Here is a 9,143-nt window from a genome sequence, read left to right on the forward strand (position 1 = left end):
TTGGATGCTGGCACTTGGGGCAGATGGGGGGGGACTCCTGTCCAAAGGCCGACTCTCCCCTACACCCCGAAAATCAGGGGGCAAGAGCTTTTATAGATGGAGGGAGGAGGCTACATGCAAAAACAGTACAGTTAGCTCTGACAGTCATCTTGAGATTGGGCAAGTGGTGAGCTGACCAGTGTTATCTCGGTTGTTTCAGGTACAGTAACCCTTCAATTCCAGCGTCAGTTTGCTTCCATTTCTTTGAGGCAAGTTTCTAGGAGCCGTGACAGCTTACGTCATGGCTACAGTTTGGTTATCATGTGGTCAAGTCTTCCCCCACCTGGTGGAGGTTGCATTATCTGTGAAACAGCTCACAGGACACGGCTCAGCATATTACCTACAGCCCCTGGGAGGAACGGGCCTTGACTTCGCTTACTGACTAACCTATTATCACTCGGGCTCCTTGGACTGTTTTCCTTTGTTTCTGCGTTTTCTCATTTCTCCAATTAAACTCATTCTTTGGCCGAAGCGTTTCCACAGACAAAAGGCAGGCTGAGGACATGGGGTGGGGAGGTGGGGAAGGACCTTAAGGTCCCGCTCCGTTTCCCCACCTCAGGGCCTCCATGCTAATCATCCTTCTGCCTGGATTTCTTCTCCTCCAGACTTGCAGCTGTGTTACCATTCCCGTCTTTGGTCATTACTGAAACCTGTAACCCCCTTGTCTCTTCCATACTGTACTCTCACCACTTCCAACACTGTAACCCCCACTCTTTTCGCTCACAGTATCCACTACCTTCTATCATACCACAGAAGTCATCTATTAATTAATATATTATTTATTTCTTATGGTCTGTCTCTCTTATGCTAAATATATATAACTCCCTGGGGCAGAGATCTTTTTAAACATTTTGATTTTTGGCTGCGCTGGGTCTTCCTTGCTGCGTGTGGGCTTTCTCTAGTTGCAGCGAGCAGGGGCTCGTCTTCATTTCGGTGAGCGGGCTGGTTATTGTGGTGGCTTCTCTTGCTGTGGAGCACAGGCGCTAGGGTACACAGGCTTGGTTGCCCCGTGTCATGTGGAATCTTCTCGGATCAGGGATCGAACCCATGTTCCCTGTACTGGCAGGTGAATTCTCATCCATTGGACCACCAGGGAAGTCTGGGCAGAGATCTCTTTCCCCGTTTACTTACATATCCCATGTGCCTGGAATGGTACCTGCTCCATAGTGGATAATAAAGATTTCTTACGTGAATAAATGAGAAGAATCCTTGCTCTGGGTAATCAGAAAGCCATTGTTAACTCTTTATCATATTATTTCAGTGAGCTCCATTTTCCAAACTGGTGTTCCAAGGTAAAATAAACTTGGAAAGTGTTACATTGCATCTGTATCCCTCTGGAAGTATCACAATGGACTTTATAGACCAAAAAGACTCCAAGTGCCACAGTAAAGGCACCTGCTTTCTTCATTTAACTCAGTTTTTCCTAAATGTGGATGGCCAGGCTTTTCCATGGCACACTAATTAATAGAGCAGTGCTGTTCAGAGTTGGAATGAGGGTCTAAGGAGTGGGCAAGAGATGATGTTGGAACCAATGTGGACAAACTAGCCCTTTGAAAACAGGTGATGAAAGGAAGGGGAGCGGGGGGAACTCTCTTGCATTGGCACACTCAGGAGAGAAGAACATGTTTGCACATTTTTATTTTTAGATACAAGAGGTTGGAACATGTTTGTAAGCTGAGATGAGTGTTAAGAGAAAAAGAGGATAATTTATGAGCCAAGTTCCAGAGAAGGTAGAAAAGAATAGCAAGATCATGATGTAAACATATATATATATTTAAAATAGTAGCTGTCAAACTTTTTTTTTTTTTACTGTGGCGCCCACACTAACAGATTCACTTTACATGGCAACTCAGTACACACACATGCACTAAAAAATAGAAAAACAACTGAAGTAACAGTTTCACAAACTATTCTTAGCATTATGGTGTGTCATCTGATGCTATTTTTTTATTCTACTCTACTCCATTGCCTCCTGTCCCATCTCGTCACATTCCATCCAATTCTATTTTCTCTCAGTGCTGACTGGAACTCACTTGCTTGATTTCATGAGCCAGAATTTTGTCCTTTCCAGCTGCTTTCCAATCTTCCCTGGTGGCTCAGAGGTTAAAGCATCTGCCTCCAAAGCAGGAGACCTGGGTTCGATCCCTGGGTTGGGAAGATTCCTTGGAGAAGGAAATGGCAACCCACTCCAGTATTCTTGCCTGGAGAATCCCATGGATGGAGAAGCCTGGTAGGCCACAGTCCGCGGGGTCACAAAGAGTCGGACACGACTGAACGACTTCACTTACTTACTTACAGCTGCTTTGGGGAGACTTCTTTAAAATGATCTTCAAGTTCAATCCATTCTTCAGTTGTATCCGTTCTGCTATTTATTCCATTGATTTGTTCTTTTTACTTCATCTATTACATGCTTCAGTGTTTCCACTAGGTTTTTAAAAAGATATTTATTTTCCTTGCTTCATGTTACTAACAAGTTCCCTTTCCTCCTTAAGATGTTTATCATGCTTGCTTTAAAACCTTGGTGTCCGTTCAGTTTCTAGTCTTCCTTTCACACTTAACAGTGCTCTTCAGGTGTCTGAACTCAGCAATTTGGACATTGCTCATTGTGAGAAATTTGGGAAAACATAGAAGAGTATAATATAAATAGCTAAATAAAAACTAGCCATACTGTCACTTCTTGGGAATCACCAGTTGACATTTTAGTGCATTTCCTTTCAGTCATACAATCTACATGTATAGAGCATATAGTATATTAAATATAATTAGTAAGTATTACATAGAATTTTTGCTCTGGTCTCTTCATTTACCATTAATCTTGACGTTTTTTCAAGTTATTAAAATTGTTCACAATTTTTAATGGTTGCAAAATATTCCATCTTAAGGAAATATAGTAATATATTTAACTCCTGGGCATTTAGAAGGGTTCCCATTTTTGCCCTTAAAAAAAAAAAATCACTCCAACAAGTATTTTTGTACATAAAACTTTGTTCATATTTCTGGTTCTTTCCTTATGGTAAGGTCCTGGACTAAATGAATCAAAGAGAATGGCACTTAAGATCCAAGCTTGCATTGCCAAATTGTCTGCTAGAAGGTTTCACCAGTTTACATTTTACAAAGATGTAAAGTGATTTGAGTTCTTACCATCACGCCCATCATCTTCATGTAATTTGCTAATTTGATAAGGGAAAGTTACGTTTCATCATTTTTAAAATTTACATGTCCTTTAAAATTTTTTAACTAGTGATCATTATTTGCATTTACTCATCTGTAAATGTTGAGTTCAGGACCTTTCTCAGTTTTTGCTGCTCTGGAAGGCTAGCAACCAAAGCCTTCTAGCAAAGGCGATTCACTCACAGGAGCCTCTAGGGGAAGACATCTAAAGTGCTTTCTGCACAGGGGACTATATTTGTACTCAACTGCAACAAACCTCTGCTTCGCTCTGCTTACCTCCCCCAGTTTGAGGTCAGACCCTTGTATCAGGTGCAGGGGTTGCCCCTGAGGGCAGACATGGGGGGGGCTGGTGACTCTACTGTATACATTTGACATTTGAAGCACAAACAACTTCAAGACAAGGCTTTCTCATGGTCTTATAAGAATTCATTTTCAGTGTGTCCTGTGGATAGCTGCATCCCTAGAGTCACTTTGGAGAGCCCCATTCTTCCCAAACAGAGAGACTTCACAAACAACCCCTGAGGCAACAACAACAAGAAATAAAAGCACTCTTTCTAAATGTGGTAATATTATTTTTTTCAATTATTACATTAGAATAAAAAATACTAAGTATATCTCCAGGAAGTTAATTTATTAAACAATGTAAATAAATACTAGATGATTAGAAAGCCACACACTCTTGAGCCACGAACTCCTGAAGGTCTTGTATTGAAGACAACCTCCAAAACAGAGGAATTCTTTCTGTAATGGAGTTGTGTATATTTTACATTTACAATAAAAAATAACTTTGATTTGGGGGTGCAAAATTTAAATGTATGCTACTGCAAACCACTGAGGTCCAGAGCTGAGCAGGTCTGTGTTGGTATGTGTTGGGATGGGAGGGCTAGTCCAGGTGAACTGCAGTAATGAAAATTCCTGAGTCAGTGTAAATAATTTTACTGTTTTAAAACACAGATTTAGACCTTTGCTGACATTCTGAATTCTTGAGGATTTCTAAATCCTGCTCAGGCCACGAAATGCTTGTTTAAGGAGCTGTTGTGCAAGCACAGACTGCCTAGTGAGACCCAGGAGACCACTAAAATATCTTCTTCACAGAGGAATCTCACCTCCCAACTACAATGCCTGAAGACAACACCTTTTCAAACCAGATTATGCCAGTTTATCAACAGAATTTCTGGGTTAAAATGCATCTATTATTGGGAGAGGTGCCAACCACTGTCAGCCAATAATGCCCTGCCTTGAACTTATCTTCAGACTACCTAACTTGTCCTGAAGAAACAGACTGTGGTGTGGTAGGGGTAGAAAGAACCTGGCCCATGGAGTCCTATGTTTTGAGCGGCTGGTAGAACTGGGACTGCTGCTGCTGCTGCTAAGCCGCTTCAGTCGTGCCCAATTCTGCTCGACCCCACAGACAGCAGCCCACCCGACTCTCCCGTCCCTGAGACTCTCCAGGCAAGAATACTGGAGCGGGTTGCCATTTCCTCTCCAGTGCATGAAAGTGAAAAGTGAAAGTGAAGTCGTGTCTGACTTCTAGCGATCCCGTGGACTGCAGCCTACCAGGCTCCTCCATCCACGGGGCCTTCCTGGCAAGAGTACTGGAGTGGGGTGCCATTGCTCCAGACCTGGGACAGGATGATGGACGTTACTGCTCTGCCATTACTGCCTCCCCAACGACTTGCAGCAACTCTCAAAGCCTGCTTCCTCAGCCATCATACTGGAGGTACCTACTTGTTGTGACTTTGAAATTAGCTTAGTGGCACATGTGACCCAACACTCATGGCAAACAGTATTACACCACAGGGTGATGCTGAAATGAAGGGCCTAGACGGCCAGAGAAACATTTCAAAACCATCTTGGGTGGGCCCTCAAGGATTTAGGATTGGTAAGAAGACACAAAAAGGATATAAAAAGTGTGTGTGTGTGTGTGTGTGTGTGTGAGGAACTAATTTTGGCAGAGTCTCAACTCCTACTTTTTTTTTTTTTAACTGAAGATAATATGCAGCATCAGAGTCTGAAAGTCTCAAAAATATGAGCAAGTTAAGGTTACAAATCCAGCAGGGCACAGCAAAAAAAAACAATGAGAATCCTTTGAGGATTTCTGGGGTAGAAATATGTAGGAAAATGAACAGGCACGTCTTTACTGAGTGCCTACTGCATGCAGAGTGTTACAAAGAGCTAGGTAAGTGGAAATTAAAAAATAAACAGAAAAGGAGGAAACAAAGCAAATGTCCTTTGATGGATGAATGAATAAACAAAATGTGGCATACATAATAAGCCATGGAATATTCTTCAGCTTGAATGAAATACTAATACATACTACAACATGGATGAACCTTGTAAACATTATGTTAAGTAAAATAAGTAAAATATTCTATGCTCCCATTCATATGAGGTAGGTAGCAAAAACAGTTAATTTCACAGAGACAGGAAGTAGAATAGAGGTTTCCAAGATGCTGAAGTGAGTGGAGTGGGGAAGAATGGGAGTGATTCTTTAACCAGTACAGAGTTTCAGTTTGGGATGATGGAAAAATTCTGTAAATGGATAGTGGTGATGGTTGCACCAAACTGAACGTACTTAATGTCTCTGAACCCTACACTTAATATGGCAAATTATATGCTATGTATATTTTAACATGCACACACGGGAAAACAAACAGAAAACAACAAATAGAGTCCTTTTTGACCTCCCAATGCTTGAATTTACAAAAATAAGGGAAGAAGCCACAAGAAGGGAGGCTCAGAATCAAACAGAGTCCCCAAAGGACACAAACCCAGAAGCATCGCTCACGCCCGTCTGGAGTCTCAGAAAGCACTTTGGGGTTGGGGGGAGGGGCGGTCCAGGGCATGGGGCTTATGGGATCCTACTTCCCCCACCAGGGATTGAACCTGTGCCCCTTGCACTGGCAGGACGGGGTCTAAGCCACCAAGGAAAAGCTTCTCAGTTAGGCACAATACTTATCTATTTACCTGGTTTCCGTGAGTCACCCAGAAACTCGCCGTTTTCTGTTACTCTCTCCAAAAACCAGAGTGCCAGGCACAAATTAGTATCTCAACGCAGGTAAGTCGAATGACTTGGAGGCGGGACAAGGCCCCCAAATTACCGGAGTTTGGAACCGCACTCACATTCACATTCCCGGGTAAACGCCCGGGATGCGCTAGGGCCTAAAGCGAGTAGTCCAGGTTCCCGCCTGCGAGTTTACGCCCCCAAGTCAGTGCCAGTCCTCACGAAGGAAGCCCCTGGACTTTATGAGCTCGAGGTCCCGGGCCCAGGGGCAAAGAACTGAGGCGGTGCCTGCCGGGGGTCCTGCCGCCTCCTCTGCCCTCCGGCGTGGCATCCCGCATAACTCCGGGAGGGCTCGTGGAGTACCCAAACCGCCGAGGAAAAATAGCCGAAACATACAGTCCAGGGAAATGACTCCGCGCACACCCAGCTGACCCAGAGAAGGCGACGTGGGGACCTCGGGGAAGAAAAAGCCTTGCCGCCCGAAGCCCAGGCGGAGGGAAGCTCCGGAGCCCACCGGCCGCACGCGCAAAACGCCCGAGGCTTCCCGAGCTCCGGCTCGGGACTGGCTCCGCGCCGCGCCGCCGCCAGGAGGCAGGCCTCGCCCACTGGGGCACCACCCGGCCCGCAGGAGCCCCGCCGCTTTCCGCGTCCGCCCGAGCGGGGCGTGCCGTGGCCGGGGTCGCAGCTACGGTCCCCGCCCGCGTCACGGAGTTTATTTCAATCCGAGGCCGAGAGCTGGGAGCCTTTGGGGCTGGAGACCCGAGGGTAGGGAATCAAAGAAGGCGAAAGCGGGAAGCGCGGACAACGGAATGCTACGGTTTCCGCGAAACTCCCCGGAGTTTCACGAGCGCGGAGCTAGAGGTGGTACACAAATGTGTAGCTTAACTAAAGCAAACAAAACAAGTGGGGTGCCCAAATGCGAGGCTTTAGTAAAGCTCACCCAACTCTGCCTCTGCAGCGCTCCTCCCGGACTGATTTTCCGCTCTGACCTTCAGTAAATCCTAACACTTTCTCCTGAGTGGCCAGAAGATAACTTGGCCACTTTTTTTTTTTTTTTTTTCCCCAAAGGTTTCCAGGGAAAAGCTCTTAACCCCTTCGGGAAGGACCTTCGGACAGTACAAATGGAATGCAAAGTCAATCCCCGAGCCCTTCTTGGTCATACACGTTCACAGCGGTGGTAACAGAAGGGAATGACGGCTGTAACTGATCATCTGAAGTAACGAATGGTCTGCGAACAAATTCTTCCTCTCCGTTTCAATTTTAAATGCTTCGACACACACCAGCCCTCAGTGCAGAGAAAATCACGGTGTTTATTTAGATAAAACTTAAACTTTCAAACGTAAAAGTGAACTCCTTGTTAAGGACGCCTGGCTGCATCAACAAAGCAATGTAATGCCTGATTAATAGTGCTGATTAGTGTTGGCTCAGGTGAATGCCCATTACAATACTTAAATGAGTCAGCCATATATCAAACGAGAGTCAATGAAAAATAATTTATTTAAGACTTTGAGGCATTCTCATAGATCTTTCAAAGATCTGTGATGGACTTTATGGGTCATTTGTAACTATAACTGGTTGATAGCTGTCCTCAGCAACAAAAATTCGATTTAAAAAGAAGTCTTAGATGGGTTAACAGTTTGTTTTGGGGACTCTGTAACTGATAAGAGAAGCAATGAAACATCTGGAAACATGAAAATTGTTAGGTCCATAAAGTGATATGTTAATATGTAAGGGCAGCTCACTGTTCCTACATGCAGCCATTCATTTTTGATCCTCAGTTCTTGTCAAGCCATCATTTTACAAAATTTTGAGGCAAGTCCCCAGTTTGAAATAAAAGTGTCTTAGGAAATGCAGAAATCCAAGATGTATGGCAGTGTGAGTATGAAGTCCACAAGCTATTAGCATTTTTCCACTAGCCAAAGTAAAAATGAGCTGGTGGTAAAGATAGGTGTACTTAAAATACCATCGTTGGATTATTTCCACTACTCTGTCACCGGAAAAGGAAAATAGAGTTGAACAGAACTTGAATCTTCTTTTTAAAAATTATTTCGTTTCTTCTCACCAATACCTATTGGAAATATTTAGTGCATTAAAAAAAAACTGGCATAAAAGTTTCAAATTTATCATTGTAGTTTCTATTATTAAGCCTGACTGTGTAGAGATATGTGTATTTGTTTAGTGATTTAAACACTTCTAGATTACTATGGAGTGTTGATTAGAACATCCCAACTTACAACTATAGAATCCCTTACCCCATTATGAAAGAACTTTTTTGAGTCACTCCTAGAAGCAGTTTTTTTTGGTGTGTATTTGGGTTTCCACTAAAAATTTGTTTCTTCTCTGCATTCAATGGTTACTTTCTTTATTCCCACGAAATTCCCACGAAATCAGATCCTCTCATTAGAGTGGCTTAGTTTAGCAGTCAAGTTTCTAGGGCATTCAATTTCAGATACTGACTAAAACGCCACCCTAACAGCATTTCTATTAACAGATGGTGGAAAACAAACGTCTTTGAAGAAGAACCGAAAGGGACAGGTTAAAAGGTCAATAAACAATTATTATTGCGCTTAAACTGAGGGAGGGGGGAGGCGGTTTCTTATCAGATTCCGTGGGGAGCCGCTCGTTCTATCTGGAGGATGTGGAACAGCGCAACAAATCTCAAGGCCGTTCCCCAGGGACCACCTCAGACGACCCTCAGGGATGGTCATGTCCTGGCGAGATGGTTCCGAAGGGCCATCGGGTGGTCAAACTGTCGCGTCCCAGGAGTGTTTCTGGGGTTCGGGTTGAGGGCTCATTGCAGAGGAGACTGGGAACTCGAACTCATGCCGCGGCCCTTGATCAAACCACCACGAGCCTGCGAGAGACTCAGAGGTCTCAGCTCCTTTGGGAAGGAATGATGGGGTCCTGCCTCCTCCCTCCTCTTCACAGT

General features: G+C 44.2%; 1 non-coding gene across 1 annotated transcript; it reads left to right on the forward strand.

The window, feature by feature from the left end:
- Positions 1-2,124: 2,124 nt before the first annotated feature.
- On the forward strand, positions 2,125-2,196 carry TRNAW-CCA (transfer RNA tryptophan (anticodon CCA)). Its single transcript has one exon. It is a non-coding gene; the product is annotated as a tRNA-Trp (tRNA).
- Positions 2,197-9,143: the final 6,947 nt, after the last annotated feature.

Source organism: Ovis aries, chromosome 16, assembly GCF_016772045.2.
Source record: "Ovis aries strain OAR_USU_Benz2616 breed Rambouillet chromosome 16, ARS-UI_Ramb_v3.0, whole genome shotgun sequence".
NCBI classification, from domain to species: domain Eukaryota; kingdom Metazoa; phylum Chordata; class Mammalia; order Artiodactyla; family Bovidae; genus Ovis; species Ovis aries.